General features: G+C 36.2%; 1 long non-coding RNA gene across 2 annotated transcripts in view; it reads right to left on the bottom strand.

Annotated features, from left to right (window-relative positions):
* Positions 1–21,287, bottom strand: part of LOC120493479 (uncharacterized) — a 135,418-nt gene extending 114,131 nt beyond the window's left edge. For both annotated transcript variants that reach the window (XR_016169621.1, XR_016169622.1), the window contains exon 1: positions 21,181–21,287. This is a non-coding gene — a long non-coding RNA (uncharacterized LOC120493479). The remainder of the gene's footprint in view (positions 1–21,180) is intronic.
* Positions 21,288–25,143: the final 3,856 nt, after the last annotated feature.

The raw sequence follows: 25,143 nt of genomic DNA, 5'->3' as shown, positions 1-25,143 counted from the left end.
TAGTCCCCCCAAAAAAACGTCTCCTGTGTGCAGTCGCTTTTGTGTGATGTTTGTAGAAGTGATTTATTCCAAGGTCTCTCTGCTGGGTCGAACTCACTATCACACCAACTGCGGAGGGGTTTGAGTTCTTTAAGTTGCAGTTTGTCCTTCACGTCTCTGTAATACAATCAGCAATAATCCCAGACTAAACAATGCCAACACTGTCAGTAAATGGAGCGTGAATACTAACGATCTCAACACAACAACAACAAAAAAAGAGAAAATATTAAAGGTACAATATGTGAGAATTATATAATGAAATATCCCAAAATGACTTGCACCCCAAAAGTCTCCATAGATTTTTTTTTTATTTTTTTATGTCAGATAAATCCCAATTTTAAATAAGTGGCCGTCCCCGAAAAAAAAAATGTCGCCTGTCAATGACGCAATATACGCGCTATTCTCGGTTTCCGCTCATACTGCCATAGCATGACGTAACCATGGCGACAGACCTGGACAACTGCGTAGTGCGTAACGTTTAGCGGCACACAGTTCTTGTTTCTTTCAAACATAGACCATGGCAAGCAGACTTTGGGACGAACAAGGAGAACTAAAATGAGGATCAACATCAGCGTGGTGTTTTTGAGATGCCGAGAGCTAGCGTCCGCGACTAACTTGGACTCGACAGAGTTTCACGAGTCACGACTTGACAGCTTTATTAGACAGGTGAGCAAATGTACATTAAACAAATCAACGTTATAACGTTAGCTCAACGTGATGAAATGTTAGAATATGGTCAGTATGTTATTCTAATGTTACTGCTAGTTTCGTTTAGCAAACGAACTAACACGTAGTGTAACGTTATAACGTTCAACACACATTTGAATGCCGTTTAGTGTGATAGTGTAACGTTAGACCAAGTGAAGCAGCGCTGTGTCACCGCACAACTTTAATTCGTCTAATAAACGGACCTGTGTGATTAATCCAGCACTTGTGGGTAGTTCAGTAGAATTAAATGTCCTTATTCCTTTATATCCGCGGGACTCGTGTGTGATATCGGTCTCCTTAGCAATTGCGACCCGCTTCATACCATTGTAATGCAGTGTTGTAGTCGAGACCACCTCACTCGAGTCCGAGTCGACACCGAGACCAGAGAGAGTCGAGTCCGAGTCAAGACCGAGTCCATAGAGAGTCGTGTCCGAGACCAGAGACGGTCGAGTCCGAGTCGAGACCGAGACCAGTGAGGGTTGATTACCTAATTTACTTTTATTTACTTAGAGAAATCCTTTTTTTTTTTTTTTTTTTTTACTGAATTTACTTAGAGTTTAAAAAATATGATCAGTTTAGGGTAAAAAGGCCACATAGTAGGTGGTGTTAAAAGTACATTTATTACAATTTGTCATGCGCAGTTGCGCACTAGAAAATCACCAATCCCTGGGCGTGTCAATCAATTTAAATAAATATTTTATTCACATACATTAATAATCATGAAAAATATTTTTAATTGAACTCGAGTGGACTCGGGTCGAGTCCTAAAAAAAAAATTGTTTGAGTACGAGTCAATTCCGAGTCCAAATGGACACGAGTCCATGACAAGACCAAGACCATTAAAATATGGTCTCGAGACCGAGTCCGAGACGAGTCCGAGTCTCGAGTACTACAACACTGCTGTAATGTTAAAAACATGAATGTTTGCACTCCTTCATAAACATTATTAGATCCCATAATTCAGCTCATCACTGCGTCATCAACCTACGCCTTTGTTAATGTTGGAAACTGCGCCCTCTTGTGGCGAAAAAAATCCATATTATGCCTTTAAAGCTTGACAATGACCAGCAGGACAAGCAGTTTGGGAAATAGATGGCATGTTTAATGCATGCATCTGTATATAATGCAGACAAGCGAGGTGAGTTCAAGATTAATATTCTGTGTGTCAATGTGATCATACTATTTGCACAGTTTATGAACTTGAAAAATCCATCAAAACTGAAGCAGCAATTATCTCAGCAGCATGTCCTCGCTCTGGATAAACGAACTGCCCTCTGCCACGAGCAGCGATCAATACGGTATTTATGAAGTGGGCATGCATCCTAAACGAAAGACTCTGAAAAGCACCGCAGTGTTTCTTTTACTGTTCTCATACTTACTGTAAGTCATGCTGATTTTATTTTGGATAAAAGTGGCAAGCAGAAAAGAGATGGAGCACTGAATGGGTTGCTTTACCGAGCTGTGTTTCCTTTACGAAACCTTTACATCTCAACACTATCACGCCACTTTCAAAGAGTGGGAATAAATTGATGCTTAATATGCAGCACATTTTGAAAACGTCTGCCACGTGTAGTCCGAATACCGAACAAACGGCTCTGTTCTTTGATGACTGAGTCAAAAAAAGATCTCAGGAGGTACCAGTTGAAATCAATCTGAAAAATCCCTTACTTTACTAAAAAAAATGAGTTGAATCCCTCAGGATGGTTCATTTGAGAAGAACATCAGCGATCGCCAAGATACATTCTCACTTTATCCATGGGCCTACAGTATATGTCTTCATGTGTTCATGGTTATCCTGATAATCCTAATAGTCTGGGTGATATTTTACGTTTTCAATACTGAAATACAAAAGTGATGTGTCACTACTGGCTACCCAGCATGCATTGTGGCAGAGATTAAATGAGAGTGTATTTGATATTACTGTCTAGGAATAGAGGGTATGCGCGTGACATCACCGTCGGCCGGAGCGCCTGCAGTTCCTCACAGTTAGCGGCAAAAAGACTGAGCGGCTGTATATGTTTTCAGCGTGAATGCCGCGAAAAACAAACACAACACATATAAAGTGGGAAAGAGCTTTGCGATTGACTGAACAACTAGATTTGACAAAAAAAAAAAAATAATAATAATAATTCGGAAGTATATTTTTACAGAGAAACAAATAGATTCCTGCAATTCACAGAAACAACTGGACTCCAGTAAGCAAAAGGTGGATTTGCAGTTATCATTTTGTGTCAATATATGAAGAGTTCAGATGCAAAAGCCTCTAAATGCCATTTGAAATTTTCTTCTTTAATGATGATTTTTATCAAACTTGTATATTTAAGTTCAGTAATTTCACTTAAATAACAATTAATAGGTAATTATCATTGCCATTTAAGTGAAATCACTGAACTTAAATATACAAGCTTGATAAAAATGATCATTTTAGAAGAAAATTTCAAATGGCACTTAGAGGCTTTTGCATCTGAACTCTTCATATATATATATATATATATATATATATATGAAGAGCTCTTTTCCAAAACGCTATAAATCCATTTCAATAGTTTTCAGGAAAACTACATTTTTTACCTAGACCCACACATTTTGTGAATATTCAAATTATCCTGTTTAAATGTTTTATTGGTTCAGTCTGAACATTTTGAACAATAATTATTAAATCAAACAACAATATTGTTAATGATAATTTAAAAGTTAATTTTATTTTTTTCCAAAACGCTATAAATCGAAATAAACCTCAAACAAATAGTACCAATTTCAACATATGCATGAAAAAAAACAAATTATTAATACCAATTTCAACATATGCATGAAAAAACGAATTATTAAAAATGATCAATATATAAATAACGATATTCAAAAAAGGGATGGGCACCCCTCCAGCACATGCACACACACACACACAGGCTACATAACATGTGAGCAAAGCGGAGCAGCATGACGCTTAAATATAAGTTAAAAAAAAAAACAACAAAAAAAATAAACATTTCACATTTGTTTTTAATAATATTACATTACTTATTTTTATTATTTCATCTATGTTGAGTAGGCTATGAAAAGGGAACCGCATGAGATGAGTAAGATAGGATCAAAATTCAAAAGCTGCCCAATATCGGAAAATATTTGGAGTGCGTCAGACATGATTTTGACCACTTATTAAGTTTTGTTTTGTAGAAAGCTTGTAAATTTCGTTTCATATAAATTGTATCTTCATTTTAATAAATGTTTCATCGACAAATTGACTGGATTAATACATTAGAAGTAAATATCAGACAATATAATCAGGACACAGAGGCGCGCAGGTGAACCGGAGCGCGTCTCATAATATGAACCGAAACACCGCGATGCTTGCCTCACACAGGCCTGAGAACTAAGCTACAGAAAGCTTTAAATATCTACTTTTAAACAAAACAATTAAAAACTAAAATAAATTGGCAACTCTCTGCGTATGTGGGCTAATTCGAAGTATGCGTTTCTCTATGCGCGTTCACTGCGAAGATGGCGAGTAAGCATCATCAACTTTATCTTTGTTGCTGACACTGACCGAAAACACTAGTTTATTAATAAACAATTCAAATGTTTCATGCATAATCATTACTTTTGCCGGTTCTTTGTGGCAAGCTTTATGCATACGTTGAGATGCGGAATATGCAATTAAAAACGCTCATATGGTTTCTCTCCCATTCAACCCGATCTCACGGGAATTCGTACGAATTTTACGAGGTGGCTAATTCGTACGAATTGGTCGTGAGATAGGGTAGTCCCATTTAATTAAATCAATATATGTGATTACTGATAATACAAATGGCTTAAATGATCTACTACTAGTCGACTAGAAAACTAGGACTCATTTTGAGGAATGAATGAACATAATAAACCTCTGTTCAGAGTGCCGCCGTGCTGGATTGTGTAGAGCGCTCATTGAATTTGAGGATTTATCGTGTTTAGGCTAAAAACAGGGCTGGTGCTTATCGCGGCTTGGGAAGAAACTGTATCTTGCAGTACATTTTAAACAAGGAAATATAGCGATTCGGCATGAAACGTTGATAGAGCAGTGAAAGGGTTCTGTCCGCAGCAGAATGACACGACAAACTCATTTTTTTTAAAAATGTCGTTTAACGCGTTTTGGAAAAGAGCTCTTCATATATTTATTTATATATACATATACTGTATATATATATTAACAACTCAATAATTAAATATTTATCATTGCATATTCTGCATTATTGGATGGTCACTAACCCAAGCCCTACATACCATCATGCATTGCGCTGATCGTAAAAATGGCGGACGGACGACAAGGGAGCAGCGTGACAATACAAATTTGTCATACAAATGTAAGTTATGTTCTGTCTCGTTTAACTTATGATATGTAGTAGTTTTACAATTTTGTCAGACATGTATAAATTGTCTGTAAGCACGCACGCGTTTAAAAAGTACGACAGCAATGACGTAATCAACGGCGCCGAGAGACGATCGAGTGGTGTCCGAAAGTGGTGTTTCTATTACGTAGCGACAGTAACTAAGGGGCGGGTCTTTGAGAACGGTCAATTCAAAACATTGTGAAACTGTTTTCGAGGAGCTTGGCATTAATTGGCTGTAGTTGAAAATTTGACTGTAATTTTGGCTACCATCGTACCACCATTGAGGAGATTTATGGTCCAAAAAGTGTACGTCTGACTTGCATGGAATATGTTGCTAAATGCTATAAATATAGAAATGAATCATTCTATAGCAAGTCAGTTTGGTGTGAAAACACACAAACACACACCTACACACACACTCAATTTAGTGATCTTTTTTTGTGAATCCAAGGGGAAATTAAGTTCAAATGTTTGTGCGTCACTGTATGCATTGTGCGATTCAATTTCAATAGAATTGCAAAGAAATGTAAAAATAAAGAGGAAAAACCTCAATGTCTTGAACTAAATTGACCAAACACAACTGCTTACACACAGATGTTATTAGTGTTTGTTGCCAGACCTTGACAACAAGCTTTGGGTTCGATTAATCAAATTATCATCACACCTATTTTTAACTCTAATGTAAATGTGGTTTTCTGAAAAGCATCCGAGCACGACTAATAGGCAGGATACGAGAAAGTTGCCTTCGAGACACATTGGTGAACACCCTCTAATGACCATTATTTATTTCAGCTGTCTTCCCCTTCCGAGATACTAATCTTACTCCCATCCATTCAACATGGGGATGCCATTAGGAAAGAGAGAGGGGTAATTACTATGTCTTGTTAATTGTGAATATAACGGCAATTAATAATGTGCCTGATACAAGTAGGGACAAAAGCAGCTTTATTTAAAAGGGATGGTTGACACAAAACTGTGTAATTGTGCAGGTTCTTTTTAATTACCATCTTTTATCAGCTTAAAGACTGTAATGAAATGTTTTGCTCAACACAGATGTGATGGTAAATGAATATCTCCATTGTGCAAAGAAGTAAATATAGGAGTTGCTTGAAATGTGTAAATCACCGTTCACGAGCTGCAGTTACAGAACACAGAAGGACATATCTGCAATAAAAACGACAAGAATTGCACATGAAAAGATTTCCATAATATAAGTAGCAAAGGTTAATGAAACATGGACTGAATTGTCATAATCATCACTCGTATATTACCGTCTTATTATTGATTTCACACATTGAATCCACTCTAATGTTGACCACTCCAATCAAAATGAATCGATTTGTCTCGGTTTACTTGCAATTGGTTAGTGATTGCAGGTTACACAGTGAATCCTTTTAAACTCTCTCTCAAAAAAACTGAAAGTTTAATGATGTGTTTACTCACATCTAGGAGACCGTAAACGAATCACTGCCTTTCTCATTTGCATATGACATTAATAAAACTAATGATGTAAAAATACTCATAATTAATTGTCTTTTATCTTTTCATTTCAAGCTCGCTTATGCAGCAAAAAGTATATTTATGCCATAGTGCAATCGAAAAGTCTGAGAACATGGTAGAAATAGGTGACTTTGGAGTTATAAAAAGGTGGAGGTGACCACTTTTGGAGTTAGAAAAAATAAAATGGGAAACAAAACAAAAAAATCAGATTCTGCACAATTTTTTAGGTCGCCGAAAAAAAAAAAAAATAATATATATATATATATATATATATATATATAAAATTGTGCAGAATCAGATTTTTTTTGTTTTTTTTCCCATTTATTTTTTTATTTTAAATGGGAAACAAAACAAAAAAACATATACACTTCAAAAAATTCTGGGTTGTTTTAACCCAATTTTGGGTCAAATATGGACAAACCCAGCAATTAGATGACATTTTTAAATTACATTTTTAACCCAACGTTTCAGTTTGTCCATATTTAACCCAAAATTGGGATTAAACAACCCAGCATTTTTAGAGTATCTATCTATCTATCTATCTATCTATCTATCTATCTATCTATCTATCTATCTATCTATCTATCTATCTATCTATCTATCTATCTATATACACACGTGTGTGTACAGCATAGATCTTTTTATAAGCAGTGTTCAGACTGATGGATGAGTCCAAATAAATGATGTTCGGAGAGGCTGAAGTGTTTATGGACTGGAATCTGCCCGCTGCAGCTGTCGAGATTTTACCTCATAACTCCATGCAAAGAATGTTATTGTGATCATTTTCATGAGTATGCTAAACTGCTTGACAGCAGAGAAAAAACTGCAGGACACCTGCTGTAAAACAGCAATAGTACTTTAAATGGGCATCCGTGTAATAACCATCACTTTTCAGCGCTTGGCGTCTTCCGAGGATATTGACCCGCAGGCATTAGCTGAAAATGGAGCTGATCTATTAGCCTGATGCGCTTCTCACAAGAGTCAAGCACCAGAGGACAAACCTGCCACTATTTAAGTTGATAAATGAAGGATGTTTCTTCCGTGCACTGTTGTGTTGGATGGATAATGGTGTATATTTGAGTGAAATATTTTTGATTCACCTGTCTCAAGGCAGTAAGGCTGAACATATACCAGTGTCCTCAAATCCGATATATATATATAGTCCACATCTGTAGCTAAGGTCATGTATATTCTAATGTATTCCTAAAAGTTGATAAAACTCACATTTAGTATGTTTATATATTTGCATTTCAACCAAAGAGACTGTCAATTTTTTGCAATAAAATACTCCCCTTGTTGTTCTAATCTGATTCTGACTGGTTATAAAAAACCCGTTTTAACTTCTAACCTTTTATAACCTTTTTCATAGTAAGAAATGAGATACAAGAAAGAATACAGCACTTGGCAACGTGATGGGTATTTACAAATACATTTACAACAAACAATTAAAAAATATATTATGATAAATGAAAAAAATATATAAATGATAACTGACTCAAAACAAAGTCAAATGACATGGTTTAATGAAATACTGTACTAAAATAAAGTGAACAAAGAATTAAATTTAAAGATTGTAAGAATTAAAGCATGAATAAATGAATGAAAGCATGGATGAACGGCAGCATGGATGAATGAATGAAAGCATAAATGAAAGCATGGATGAATGAATTAATGAAAGCATGAATGAATGAAAGCATAAATGAAAGCATGGATGAATGAATGAATGAATGAATGAATGAATGAATGAATGAATGAAAGCATGAACTAATGAAGGAATTAAGGAATGAAAGCATAAATGAATGAATGAATGAATGAATGAATGAATAAGCAAACGAAGGAATTAAAGAATTAATGAATGAAAGTATAAATGAAAGCATGAAATGAATGAATGAATAAATGAATGAATTAATGAATGAAAGCATAAATAAAAGTATGGATGAATGAATGAATGAAAGCATAAATTAAAGCATGGATGAATGAATGAAAGCATGAATGAACGGCAGCATGCATGCATGAATGAATGAATGAATGAATGAATTAATTAATTAATTAATGAAAGCATGGATGAATGAATAAAATCATAAATGAAAGCATAGATAGATGAATGAATGAATGAATGAATGAAAGCATGGATGAATGAATGCATAAAAGCACAAATGAAAGCATGAATGAATGAATGAATAATTGAAAGCATAAATGAATGAAAGAATGAATGGATTAATGAATGCATGCATAAATGAATTAATAAAATCATGAATTTCAGCATAAATGAAAGAATTAATGAATAATTGAAAGCACAAATGAATGAAAGAATGAATGGATTAATGAATGCATGCATGCATGAATGAATGAATGAATGAGTCTTTAGACACTGAAAATCTGTGCCCATTTTTGCATTTGAAAGTGAAGTTTAGTGAAGTGACTGTAAATCATTTCCTGATCCACATCTTCAATGCGTGATGAATCTAAAGCACGGTTTGATTTGCAGCATTGCTACTTTCAGCTGTTTTCCAGCTCTCTAAATAGTTCTACATATTGCGGTTTGGATCTCATTGGAATATGTTCCTGTTCGACCTCTGAGATCTTAAATCGCTGCCAATTTCTGAGGGCCTGAAACAAGGTCGTGTGTGATTATTTTAGGTGTGTGAAGAGGAGAACGGTACAGTATCAGATGTCCCTGGTGAAACTTCGCAAGCCTTCCGAGGAACCAACAGAAAGATAAATGATGCTGCCGCATTCTCTGGCCTGACGGATATGACCGAGTCTCCTCTCTGCCTCCTTGGCACTACTCGTGTTTATAAAATACAATAGGCTTAGGAAAAGGACAGGTTATGGTGACAATATAAATAATAACACGGACTGAGGCCTTGAATGTGAATGCAGCTGTCTCACGCTCATGCATGCATCTTAAAAAAAAGCACAACTTCAAATGTGAAGCTTTTGAAGCTCAAAACTTTTCTGTAGATCTTTAGATCTTAGCAAATCGAATTTATTTCCCAAAAAACATTTGTTTACATGATAAAACTCTTGCTTCTCTGGATGCTGCAGTGCAAAGTGACATCCTCATTATTTTCAATCAAAGACAAGAGGGTGGGGATGATGCTAACCTTGCCATTGGCGACTCTGGCGTGTGTGTGTGTGTGTGTGTTCTTTGCATCAGCAGGCATGCTGAGACAGCTCGGCGTCAGTCAGCGGCTCATGTGGAGAGAGGTCGCGACCCTGCTCCGAGGAAGCCTGGCTTTGATCAATCCGTTAGACGCACGATAATTTTGGCTTCCTCTGCCCACCAACAATTCAATTAACTTGATTGGGAAATGCAGCGAGCGAGACATCAGATGCTCTGGGAATAAATTCTTCTGTCAGTGAGAGACTGACATCATGCAGATTTCTATATTCTTTATAACTGTGCTGCATGACTGACTTCAGTGCGATAATAGTGTTTAGTGGACACTTGTAACCAGAGATTCCCACACTAGACTGATTGCATGTGCGATCCCTGAGGAGCAACTCCAGGATAATGCGACCCGGTCGAGGGCAGAGTCGTCATCTTAGAGAATTATTACTGCGGCAATATTTAGATTGTTCTCATTCAGGGCACATGTATTGTGTTAGCTCACTCCCTTTTTATCCATCCATCCATTCATCCATCCATCTATTCATCCATCCATCCATCCATCCATCCTCTATTCATCCATCCATCCATCATCTATTCATCCATCTATTCATCCATACATCCATCCATCTATTCATCCATCCATCCATACATCCATCCATCTATTCATCCATCTATCCATCTATTCAGCCACCTATCCATCCATCCATCCATCCATCTATTCATCCATCTCTTCATCCATCCATCCATCATCTATTCATCCATCCATCTATTCACCCACCCATCCATCCATTTATCCATCTATTCATTCGTCTATTCATCCATCCATCAATTCATCCATCCATCCATCCATCCATCATCTATTCATCCATCCATCCATCTATTCACCCACCTAACCATCCATTCATCCATCTATCCATCCATTTATTCATCCATATATCCATCTATTCATCCATCCATCCATCCATCCTCTATTCATCCATCCATCCATCATCTATTCATCCATCTATTCATCCATACATCCATCCATCTATTCATCCATCCATCCATCCATCCATCCATCCATCCATCCATCCATCCATCCATCTATTCATCCATCCATCCATCCATCCATCCATCTATCCATCTATTCATCCATCCATCCATCCATCCATCTATCCACCTATCCATCCATCCATCCATTCATCCATCCATCTATTCATCCATCCATCCATCCATCCTCTATTCATCCATCCATCCATCATCTATTCATCCATTCATCCATCTATTCACCCACCTAACCATCCATTCATCCATCTATCCATCCATTTATTCATCCATATATCTATCTATTCATCCATCCATATATCTATCCATCCATCCATCCACCCACCCATCTATTCATCCATCCATCAATCCAAACCCACCCATCTATTTATTCACCCATCCATCCAAAACCATCCATCCACCCATCTATTCATCCATCCATCCATCATCCATCCACCCACCCACCCATCCATCCATCCATCCATCCATCTATCCACCCATCCATCCATCCATCCATCTATCCACCTATCCATCCATCCATCCATTCATCAATCATCTATTCATCCATCTATTCATCCATCCATCCATCATCTATTTACTCCTGCCATCCATCTATTCACCCACCTAACCATCCATCCATCCATCTATCCATCCATCCATTTATTCATCCATATATCCATCTATTCATCTATCCATCCATCCATCCATCCATATATCTATCCATCCATCCATCCACCCATCTATTCATCCATCCATCAATCCAAACCCACCCATCTATTCATCCACCCATCCATCCAAACCCATCCATCCACCCATCTATTCATCCATCCATCCATCATCCATCCATCCACCCATCTATCCATCCATCCATCCATCCATCCATCATCTATTCATACATCTATTCAGCCACCTATCCATCCATCCATCTATTCATCCATCCATCCATCCATCCACTCATCATCTATTCATCGATCTATTCAGTTACCTGTCCATCCATCCATCTATTCATCCACCCACCCACCCACCCACTAATCCACCTATTCATTCATCTATCCATCCATTCACCTATTCATCCATCCATCTATCCATTAAAATTACACTAACTTTTTGTCATTACCTCATATTGTAATTGAAAGCCAATATATGCAACCGAATTAGTTCCATTTTAATCACTGGCTTCATTTCCTTGACCCCAAGCCAGAGGTGAACTTGACCTTTACTGTGGCAGATTCACTTCGACCTAATCAGGCACTAACTACTTAAAGGGAGAGTTCACTTTAAAAAAAAATGGTATTCTGTCTCCATTTACTCACCCTAAAGTTGTTCCAAACCTGTATGAACACAGAAGAAGATATTTTAACCAGACAGTTTACTGTAGCCATTGACTTCCATATTTTTTCTAAGTCAACAGATACTGTTATTTTCTAGCAGAAACAATTGTAAAATAGATTTTTCTTCCTCGCGGGCCTTATAAATCAACCCAACTTTGGCACGCAAGTTCAGTTCATTTTCCAACGAAACATATTATTTCCAGAGTGTTGTAATTTTAATGCGGAAGACTCAGACTCAGATGTTTGACTTTAATGGCAGATTTAAACTACCTCACTCGATTTCCAAGGAAAACATCTCCTGAAAAATGCACGTGGAATATAAAACTGACATAACACCGAGAAGACAAGTAACCACGGATTTGATTTACAGCAGAAAAAAAAAAAATCACAGAGGACCCCATTCTTCTTACTTCTACTTTTCCCCCCTCTGTCTTTGTTCACCAACTCCCTGCTATTTTGCCCAAAATGAAATTGATTTGCATAATGAAAGGGGATCAGATTTACTGTACGGGGGGAGGAGGTGTCATAATAAAGGATGTTCTCAGAGGGAGGCTGATGGCGAGGAGCGTGACGAACTCCGGCTGGAGAACAGAGGTGAATACGGGAAACAATAAAATGTAATTACTCCCCTCGCCCTGTAATTCCTACTCGTACAAATAGCCAGCTCGCGGGCGCACGTTATTTCATTTCAGGAAGGCCACAAAGGCTCCTCTGAGGCGCTGATGAGTTTTACAACATGACAATCAGAATTGTTGGAAAAGTGAAATAACAATATAGCTGACTTTGCTAAGCTCGCCCATCTCTCCCTCTCATGGAGGTACAACTAATTACTTTCTCATTGTCATGCTAATATGGGGTCCTCAACACGGAATCACGTCTAATTATTCCGTTATTTGCTATATCTCTGTTAGAGGAATGTTAAAGCAGGGTTGAGATGTGTGTGTGTCATTGAGATGGAAATGACTTTCAGACACTGTGCTGAGGATTGTGTCAAAGCTCTTTTACCAGTCTGCTTTTGGTTGAGGCTTTTCAAAGGCTGAATATTATCTTGTACGGTTTGTCCCGGAGGACGTCGACGGAGTACTTCTTCACAGCAAAGGGTGAGGAATTTTAGGGCAGAAAAATCAATGGCGGATGAAAGCACGAGATCTAAACCTGGTCTTGGTGTTAAAAGTGAACCGCTTCAACGTTAAATAATACATACGACATACGAGTAAGCCGGGAGATCTCCTTGCAAATTGTGACTGCTGACAAGCCAGTTCTTTCACAGTTACTGTTCTTATTGTGTGTTCACACCAGATGCGAATAGCGCGTCAAATTCGCGTCGTTTGACGCTTGACCACTTTGTCTTAATTTGCGCGTCAAGAGTGAAACTGGCGGGCATAAAAACAAAGGTTTGAAGCGAAATTTACGCGCGTCACACTCGTCGGAAATCAAAACCCGTTGGCGGCCATCTTTTTTATGTTGATCGAGCGTTCATCGAGAGAGTCACCGATCGGTATTTGCTCTGGAGATCGTGGGGATCATCGTCTTTGTTGTCATGGCGCCAAAGTTCAGATTTTTCAACTCGGACGGCAGACGCAAATTCACGTCAAACGCGTGAATGCACATATAGCACTTAATAAATCATTCGCGCTTAGCGCGCCAGATGCTCAATTCGCGCCATTCGCTTTGCAACTTTTTTTACGTCTTTACATTGACTTAACATTGAAATCACTCGCGACTAGGGTTGGGTATCGTTTGAATTTGAACGATTCTGATTCCGATTCCGATTCCTTGTTTCGATTCCGGTTCCTAACGATTCTCGATTCCGATTCTTTTAAGAGGCAGGGTCAAAAAAGCTTAGCTAACCTTGCTAACCAACGACCTTTCTGAAGGAAATACTCCTTCTGTCATAAATTTTGCATTTTGCCGAGATTTCGTTATTTTTAGAAAAGTGAAGCCACACTTTGGATCGCCGACGTAAGCTACTCATATTCGACTCGCGCGGTTATGCCAACACTTCCGGTAGACGCTTCTTCGTTGGTGTTGTTCAGCGGTTTCTTCTTCCGCTCGGCGGACTGTGAATATCAAAACTAGGAATCGAAATTTTAACTTTTGAACGATTCCGGGAAAAACGAAAAGTTAGTCTCGGTTCCAATCGATACTCGATTCTCGATACCCAACCCTACTCGCGACTGACGTGCTTTTCGCGTCCGGTGTGAACACACCATTACACAGTATTTTTGTCTTGATTTCAACTACAAAAAACAAATATCTAAAACTTCTTAAATGTAGGTATATTCACTTGAGAATCAAAATAACTTCAGAAAATAAGTCTTGTTTTCTGAAAAACAAAAAAATTGCCAATGGGGTCAGAAAAATAAACTCAATATATAAAATAATAAACTTAATTCAAAGGGAAAACCAGTAACTTACAAATGTCTTGTATTATTACAATATAATACAAAATATAATATAATTAAAATAATACAATATAACATATTTTTGTATTCATAGAATTTTTTTCATACATTGCCGTGCATTTATTTACATTTATTCCTACATTGCCGTGTGTCCCTGTTCTGTATGACACTGATTTATGCCGTATCAGCTGATGATCCCCTATAGGAAAATCCACATAACTCACAAACAAAAACCCTCGTCTGTTCCCCCGTCCAGTCTTTGAGGAGGACGCATGCTTTAACGGTTCCTCTCAGATAATGAAAGAGTGGGTGTGATGGCTCCCCTCTTCAATAATGTATGAGGCTCTCGTCTTCGATACTGTCACTCCTCTTGACAAATGCCAGAGTTGAAAGGGAAGTAAGTGTGAACAAAACACTTTGTCACACATACAGCCTCGCTGGGCCCTTTTCCTTTGCATGGACAGATATATATATATATATATATATATATATATATATGCACATTCCTAATGACACATATCGTAAGCCTACAGCATTTAGAGAGAGGAGATGGCATGTTGGCAAGGGCCGTGAGGGTTATAATGATGTAAAATGATTTGCCACAAACATTTACTCAATTATTTATCTCAATATGGTCATATATCAGGTTCTCAATACATTTATTTCTTTTGCATAAAGCTGAAATAAAATTTTGAAGAATTTGAAATGTTGCTTAAATAATTAATACAGTTATGTATTTCAATATGGCCAACCATAGCTGATAAAAATTTCACTCCGTGTTGTTATTGTCAAAATATACATATATATATACATAAAAAAAAGTTTTTGTTAACTGTCTGTCATAAAGCTGAAATACAACAAAGCATGAAAAACGTCAACTAACATTGGAGACGTAAAAGTTGAATAAGTAAAAATAAGTAAATTAAGTTGAAGTACTAAAATTACTAAAGCTAAAACTGAATTTAAAAATAAATTAAAGCTAAATAGAAATATTAAAAATGACACATCAAAAAAGAACATTTAAAATAAATTTATTTTAAAAAGCTGGAAATACACTGCAATTTAACCTAATTCAGTTTAAAATCAAGTTCAAATGAGGTTTAAGTAGATTCAGGTTTCAAAAATCTATAGAATAACAGATTTTTATTTTCAAAAATTCAATTACTCAATTATTTTAATGAGTTAAAATGAAAATAAAAGCTAATTCAAAATATGAATAAATACTTTAAATGTAATTAAAAATGAAATCTTTTCTCTCTGATTCTATCTGTCTCTCCTGACTTCTGTCTGTGCGCCCATCACACGTGTCTCGACTGCATGCACTAAGCTATTATATACTGTTTATTCTCATTTAAAAAGACAAGAGCAGACCCTGTTTCCGGGTATTGGTCTCGACAGCTGAGTGCAGATGAGCTGGATTAGGGGGAATTCACTTTAATTTAAGAAAACATGAATTTTCCAGTGAGGAGGCAGCATTATCCCACTTCACTCACGCAGAAATGGCTATTGTTCAAGAGGTGTCCGTCTTGGGTGAATGGAAATCCTGATTAAGATAAGCACTTGTCGACAATACATGCACCACTTTGCTTCACATATTTAGACCAAAACCCCAAGCCTCTTCGCTTAGAGAGATAGAAATAAAGATGAAGTTCATTTAAGGTTGGAATGCATTTGTTTGGCAAGACTACATTCACACCACTTCCTTTTGCTAATGCCAAAGATGCATTTACTCTTAAACCACACATAATGCGCATGTTCTTTTAGCATTTGCCTAATCTGAGGGGTGAATGCATGGCATCTGCAGGTATGAATGGTCAGGGTAAGCAGTTATAGTTCACGCAGGCTCAGTTTCCGCGTTGGTCATGATTGGTGCAATCATCGAGGGGTATGAACACTCCAGACACCTGAGATAGGCTTCTATCAACGTCCCTTCACTTATATCAGGTCATTTCAGTGGGTTATAACAACCTGCTCCAACCCTGTAGAACGAGGGCTAGCTGACAGAAATGAGTCTGATACTGGGAGCCCTTCATGGGCGAGGGTGATAAACGTAACCGCAATATCCATTATCCTGTCGGCTGAGGATCAAGACAAGCTAAGGCCAAGCTGATCTCAAACTTATGTATAATTCAGCACGCAGATGATCTAAACAAGTGAAGGCAACGTATCAGAGTGCATTAAACACAAACAACACCAGACAATGAACCAACTTAACAAACAACAATATACCGAGAGAACTAATGAGGAGCAGGTGTGTGTGAATCAGTGAACAAGGAATGAGCATGACAACAAGGAAAACATACAGTACATAAGAGTCCTTGAAAATGCAATATAAAACACCACAGAATGTGACAACTACCAACTGGGTCATTATATAGCCTATATATGCGTGTGTGTGTGTGTGTGTGCGTGTGTGTGTGTGTGTGTGTGTGTATTAGTGCTGTCAAAAGATTAATCGCATCCAAAATAAAAGTTTGTGCTGACTCAATATATATGTGTGTATTGTGTATAATTATAATGTATATATAAATTCACATGCATGCATGTAAGAATTAAAAAAATATATACTTTTACAAAATATTTATATATAATCAAAATGATCTATATATATATATATATATATATATATATATAGTATAAATATATATACATATTATTATTATTATTATTTTCAAGATATTGGATCAATGTTACTAAAATAACTCTCATTCTAAAAAATGCTGGGTTGTTTCAACCCAAATTTGGGTCAAATATGGAGAAACCCAAATGTTGAGGTTGAAAATGTAATTTAAACATTTAACCCAATGGCTGAGTTTGTCCATATTTGACCCAAAGATGGGTTAAAACAACCCAGCATTTATATATATATATATATATAAATAATTTATCTCAATATGGTCAGGTTGTCAATAGATATTTTTTTCTATTGCATACAGTCGAAATAAAATTAAATATACATTTTAGAACACCAAGAATTTGAAATGTTAAATATAATTTATATAGTTTAATATAAATAATTAATGTAATGTATATGTTGTTATCGTCAAAAAAAAAAAGAAGAAAAAAAGTTTTTGTTAACTGTCATAAAGCTGAAATACAATAATGATTGAAAAACGTTAACTTAGAACATTGGAAACGTAAAAGTTGAATAAGTGAAAATAAGTAAATTAAGTTGAAGCACTAAAGTCACTAAAGCTAAAACTGAATTAAAAAATAAATTAAAGCTAAATAGAAATATTTATCAATGTTAGATCAATGTTACCAAAATAACACTCAGTCTAAAAAATGCTGGGTTGTTTCAACCCAAATTTGGGTCAAATATGGACAAACCCAAATGTTGAGGTCGAAAATGTAATTTAAACATTTAACCCAATGGCTGAGATTGTCCATATTTGACCCAAAGATGGGTTAAAACAACCCAGCATTTTTAGAGTGCTGTAATCAACACCTGAAACTATTATTGGAATCATAATTAATCACAGTCGTTTGCTAAATACTAAAAACCCTGAGCTTACACATCAAGCGTAACGCCATAAGCGCAGGCCTCGTGTGTATCGATCGACTCACTCTGATTCTTCACTGATGCACGACGGTGAACAAATGTACACATGTCTCTGTTGCCGGAGAAACATTTCGTTTTATGATATTGCAGCGTCTGCACTTCCAGCCACAGATGTGCTCACACTCCTCCACCCACCGAGGGTTGCTGTGCAGGGAATTACATTAATTTGACAATAAATCTTGAGGGCGTTCATTGTGGATGGGAACCTGAATTTCAGAGTGCTGGCTGGACACTTTCTGCTTCTGCCATCATCAAACTATGTCCATCGGCAATTGACTTACGAGTTTCTCTGCTGACCTGAGTGTGTGTGACGACACAGTCTGCTTAAAAATAAAGGATGTATGGCATGGATGGACAGGACAGTGAGGCAGTATTGACATAGTTTTAAAGCTCCCCTGATATGAAATTGTCATTTTCTGAGGTTTTTTAACATTAGTTCCCCAAGACTGTATTTGGTCCCCTCGTGTCTAGAATTTTCAACCGAGCTTTGGCTATTTTTCTCTTCTCTGCATCTCACACTCTCAGAAAAAAAGGTACAAAAGCTGTCACTGGGGCTGTACCTTTTCAAAAAGTAAACTTTTGTCCATTTTAGGTGCTAATAAGTACATTTTAGGCCCTAATATGTACATTTAGGTACTAATATGTACATTTTAAGTGTTAATATGTACATTTTAGGTGCTAATATATACGTTTTATGCCCTAATATGAACATTTTATGTGTTAATACAATCTCAGAAAAAAAGATACAAAAGCTGTCACTGGGGTAGCTGTCACTCTGTCACCTTTTTAAAAGGTAAACTTGTGTCCATTTTAGGTGCGAATATGTACATTTGAGGTGCTAATATGTATATTTTAAGTGTTAATATGTACATTTTAGGTGCTAATATGTCCATTTCATGAGCTAATATGGCCATTTTAGGTGTTAATATGTCAATTTTAGGTGTTAATATGTACATTTTAGGTGATAATATATACATTTTAGGTGCTAATATATCCATTTCATGAGCTGATATGTCCATTTCAGGTGCTAATATGTACATTTTAGGTGCTAATATGTACCACTAAGGTACCAATATGTAGCCTTTGGATACGAAAGTGTACCTTTTGAAAAGGTACAGCCCCAGTGAAAGCTTTTGTACCTTTTTTTCTGAGAGTGTATGTACATTTTAGGTGCTATGTCCATTTCATGAGCTAATATGTACATTTCAGGTGGTAATATGTCCATTTAGGTGCTAATATGTCCATTTCATGAGCTGATATGTACATTTTGAAGTCGTAGACGACCGTTAAAAAAATTAAACATGCTAGTCTTGTTGTCGTGATGTTGTGAAGCATCGCAGACGCGACGTAGGTTGTCGCCCACTATGACACACTATAGACCATTTTGCAAGATGTAAACAAAACTGGTCCAGAAGCACTTCCTGTTTCAGTTTTTTAACACTACATAAAAGCTGGGATAAAATACAACCAACAGAACATATAAAACTGAATCAAAAAGTTAAACAAACATCTTTAAGATTTTTTCTTTCCATGTGAAATAAAGAAAACAGTTACAAACTGAAACAGGAAGTGTTTTTTGGACCAGTGTTGTTTACATCTTGCAAAATGGTCTATGAGAGTTGATAAGATCGAATCTTGCGTCACGACGCCCGTTGTCGTTTACGAATACCTACGTCACACGGATTGTGTCAAAATCAGGCTAAAATCGTGAACCAGACATAAGATCAAACAGCGCTGGCGTGGAAACCAGGAGAAACATTGTGCCGTGAATGAACTAGTAATATTTTACGTCCACAGACCAGCAACATTCACCATGGATTTAATATAGTAACACTAACTGGAACCAGTTTGGCTGGAATAGTGAAATGCTTTCAACTCAAAACTCAAATATTATAGAAATAAATATATATTTAAATGTTATTTTTAATGTGATGATGATCAAAACATTATTTGTTCATCCTTCAAAGATGACCCCCGTTTATAAACCTGAAAGTTTGTAGATGTAGGAAACTCACACTTATTTAAAAAAATATTTTTTTCGTTTAACAAATAGGAAAATTATCTGGCATTTCTTTCTTTCTGCTTTTTCGAAAACGTGACTTTAAAACCGAGGTACGTATCGAACCGTGATTTTTGTGAATATCGTTACACCCCTAGATAAAAATGAAAAGGTCGCTGGCCCGTATAGGGCTGGGTATTAAATATCGATTTCTCGATATTAATCGATTCTCATTTTTACGAACCGATATCGATTCTTAAATCTCCAGAATCGATTAGTCATCCTGTTTCATTTGAATGAATGGGACATTGTATCGCGGCTGCGCGCATCCAAAAAAATCGCAATAATCTTTGTCCTTTGTTACTATTGATATGAAACAAAGTCTCAATTTTCAAGTTACGTCCATTTTCTTTAGAAATTTAAAAACATAAATAGCGTTTTGGCGCTGTGGCGTGAGATCGCTCTGGCTCAGCTCAAGAGAAGCAGCAGCGCTGATCTCTCTTCCGGCTTAATAAAACCAGTCACAGCGCCAAATAAACATGAATGAGCATCTGAAAGTGTGTTAAAGATAGATTACAACTTATCGAAATCCTATCATGTCACATTGATTCGCTCAATCAGCGTTTCAACCGTGGAAAGATGTCAAAGATGTAATCAATGTCATGTATCGTCATATTTACCTCAGAAAACCCACAGAAACTCGTTAGTCATCTAGAAAAAATAACTCTAGAGAGGAGCATTTTGCTAAATATATACACCATGCATTATAATCTTAATGTTCTTCAATATTTAATGCCTATTTGATTAAATCTGGCAAGTTTTTATGACAGCCACCATTTAAATGTTTATATTTCATAATGTTCTTATTATAAAAATAAATAAAAGTGTAATTTAAGTGTTTGTATAGCTACAAAACAGTTCATTACCTTCATATTAGGCTAATGAAGCCTATAGGCTACAACTAGACTCACATACTTTACAACAACTTGATTTCCTTGAGAAAATTTGCCATTTATTGTAACTGATATCCAAAATAATCAATATTGAATCGAATCGGAATCGAAATCGAATCGAATTGTGAAATTTGTGTCAATACCCAGCCCTACTGGCCCGTGTCTGGTGTAAAACACTTACCCATCACGAACACACCAATGCATGTCTCTCCCATCAGGCTTTGCATGAACTCCCAGTAGCAGCGAGGATATAGCCCTCGATGAAAACAAATCTCCAAGACTCCAATCTGTCAGTAAACATTTAGAGAGCAGATTACACTGAGAGTGGGTCGTTGTGGGTAAACTGGTAGAACAACAGGTGTGTGTACACAGTGGATCATAACAGCTTGCGTGTGTATGGGATATTTAGATCACAATTAACACCTGCGCACAACAAAGCGCAAACACATACAGACATCCTTTGGATCGGAAATTTCAATGCATGAATTAAAATGATGAAATTATGATGTCACAAGCTTTAAGTTTCCACACAAATATGAATATCAGTCGCTCACGTTCGACGTAACGTCAGGGAACAAGAGTTGCATTATTTTCAAAATTGATAATAACTTGAAATGTTTATCTCTGAAGACTGATGCTGAAATTCAGCGTTGAAATATTATATGCACATTAGAAAACAATTGTTTTAAATGATAATATTTTACAGTATTACTGTTTTTCCTGTATTTTGACATGCACACAACGAATAAAGGCTTTCAGAAAGCATGATGTCATAATGCCTCTCATCACATGTGAGGCAGAGGCTCTTTTCTAATGGATGAAATCAAATCCTGCTCTGCATCTACATGATTCAATATCCTCATTCACCCAGAAATGTGTCATATTACTTGGGAACAGCATTTCATGATTTTCAAGCCACTGATACATAACTGATGTGTTTCTTTCACAGACAGTCCTGCTTTTTTGGTTCTCTTCCTGCAGGAAGCGTGCGTGTTGGCTCTTTTTGTCCTGTCTTTATAAAGCCGGCTCCTCGCCTCGGATGCCGCCGCAAACACACACATTTGCACTCGGAGTCTGCGTTCCAGCAATGAAGCGCCTGACAGTTGGATTTCTATGTCTCGCGCTTTTCCACATTGGCAAACATGATGAAGTATGAAATAAGCCCAGCATGATGTAAATAACACACTTTACACACACGCAGCAGGGATGCAAATATGCACCAAATGCATTTTCATTGCAGGTTACTACTTACTGCAGATACTGTCATACTTCCTCTTCGTTCTGGTTGGAATCACGTCTTTAGCGCACAATCTGACCGACTGTAATACACGAAGAAAGAGATCCAGCGTTCCCATTCATCCTGATGAACACCACTATTTTAGTGTCAATGAGATACTATTATACACTGTAAAAAATATTGTTGGTTTAACTTAAAAAAATGAAGTAACCTGGTTGCCTTAAAATTTTAAGTTCATTGAAATGTAAAAAATGAGTTAATAAAATGAAGGAGATTGATTTAATCATCAGAAACTCAAAATAGTATGTTATCTGAACTACATAAATGATCCAAGTTGATTTGACAAAAGAAAAAAATGTGAAAAATTATGAAAAAAATTACAAAATGAAAAAAAATTACAACTCATGAAAATATATTTTTAACATTTTGAAATAGTATTTCTATTTATTTTTTAGCCTACTTTTATTACATTGAGTTAATATTTTAATTATTTTTATATTTCATTCCAGTTAACATTTATTTTATTTCAAGTAGGTAACAAATCATTCATGTAAAAAAGTTAAAAAAAATAATTAATCTCATTAATCTTAGTTAATTTCAACATTTAGAAACACATTATTAAAAATCAAAAGCTGTATTTGTTAACATTAGTGAATGCACAGTGAACTAAAATGAAATATTGTTGGTTTAAATTAAAAAATGAAGTAACCTGGTTGCCTTAAAACTTTAAGTTCATTGAAATTAAAAAATTTAGTTAATTCAATGAAGGAGATTGATTTATTAATCAGAAACTCAAAATATTATCTGAACCGCATAAATTATCTAAGTTGATTTGACAGAAGAATTTTTTTTAAATTTTTTATAGAGTAGATTTATTAAGTAATGTTAGCAAAATATGAATAAATACTGTAATAAATGTATTGCTTAGAGTTATTATAGTTCATGCATTTAGTGTTGAGACCTTATCGTAAAGCGTAAATTTTTTTATTTTCATTTTTTTTTTTTTTTATTTAATTTAATTTTGTTTTATTTATTGGTTTTAGTTTTAATATAACATTGTTTTTACAATTCGGCATGTGTAAAATTAGATGACTGTAAAGAATTAAGGTTTGTATAATAGTTCTTGTATATTTTCTATTTTTGTTTTGATTTTAGTATATATTTTGTTGTGTGATTTTGTCATTATTGTTATTATTAATTTCTATATACTTTGTAGTTTTTTACGTTTTTAGTTTTATTATTCTTTCCATCTGCACCATAAATGCCATGTGACTAATCTGCAGTAAAATGGCATCAGTACTGATTGGCTAACACACTCATGCTCAATTTGAAACAGCATAGCATACTAAACACTGCTGGGTTGTTTGAACCCAAATTTGGGTCAAATATAGACAAACCCAAATGTTGGGTTAAAAATGTCATTTAAAATTTTAACCCAACTTCAACTTTCACTTTCAACTGTAAATTTTTTAATTACATTTTAACCCAACATTTGGGTTGAAACAAGCCAGGATCTATACCCTATATGCATGTAAATAGTAAGATTATGCAATTTCAAATTCCCTTCACGTGCCCTGAGCTGCAGACAGGACAAATATTTGGTTCACTTCACACTTTAAGAGCCCCCCAAAAGAATCTGTCATTGGTAAAACATTTACTGTAATATGATGAAATATTTAAGCAGTATCTTACTATTAGACCGACTGTCATTGGCTGTGAGCACTGAACTTGTATCGAACCCGGAACATTGCTTTAACACTCGTCCTTAATTAAACCCAGCCATCTGACCGAAGCGGAAACTTTACAGCATTATTGAGAGAGAGTTAATCGAAGTGCCACAAACTTCAGTGCCCTTATTAGTGCGCATGATGCCTGTGGTTCCCGCAGGCGTCTGGCTGGGGGTGTAAAGGGTGTAAATTGGCTGCTGTGTTCTTTCATCGAACTGTAAAGTGGATGTCGCCACAGTTAATTAGTGCAGAGCATTGTCATGACAGCGAGGAGCATCAGTTCAGTGAACGCTGACGAAGCTTCAGTGCTCGAGGGCACTACTTCACCTTATGAACCAACTAACAGCTTATCCACGTCACTAAAGCATGATATTACAGCAATAAATCACCCAAGAAGGCCAGTGTTGGGGAAAGATCCTTTTAAAAGTAATCTTACAATATTGCATTACTCCCTAAAAAACTAAACTAATTTAGTTACTTAATTACTTTTTACTTTTTTATGGCAAATAGTGCGTCACGTAACTTTTGCATTACTTTTTCCTCAACCGGGCTTGTTTGTTTTTTAATAACAAAAACCTTAAATGTTCTATTTTTGGCAAAAGTAAAGGCCCTTTCACACTAGAAGTGCAATGAATAAGCCACAGGAATGAAATGCACATACACACATGTACAAAGGCTGCTTTGGCTAAGCCACGCCCTAGAATATAGATTGACCAATCACAGCGCAGCTGTCACAGAGGTCCGACACTTTGTCACAGCGCTTCATTCATTGACTTTCAACACAGGTGTCTCGTATTTTTGGTCTCGGCAGGCTATTACCGTCGTAGTTTTATCCAAAATATGGTTATCGTTGTGCCTGGGGCATTTGTAACACAGATACGCGTTTCCCAGAGAGGTTTTTCCAAAACCAAAGTCAAATCCTGACAAGTGTCGTCTTTGGATTAAACTGTATGGACGTCCTCAGTCAGCTAAACCCCTCAAAGATCAACAAGCACATCTTTTTTGCTTCTAACCTTACTGTGAAGTTATAGTTCGACAGTTTTATAAAGTTTTTTTAGGTTATGATTTCGGTTCTCATACCGGTTGTTGATACGCTACCTGTAGCATACGCTGCTAATAAATACAACATTATACTCGTGTAGTCCGTTTGCTTTGTAATAAAGATTATAGAAGTGAATAG

Source organism: Pimephales promelas, chromosome 8 (genome assembly GCF_988280905.1).
Source record: "Pimephales promelas chromosome 8, fPimPro1.hap1.1, whole genome shotgun sequence".
NCBI lineage: Eukaryota > Metazoa > Chordata > Actinopteri > Cypriniformes > Leuciscidae > Pimephales > Pimephales promelas.
The sequence above is the reverse complement of the archived record's forward strand: the minus strand, read 5'-3'. Positions and strand labels throughout refer to the sequence as shown.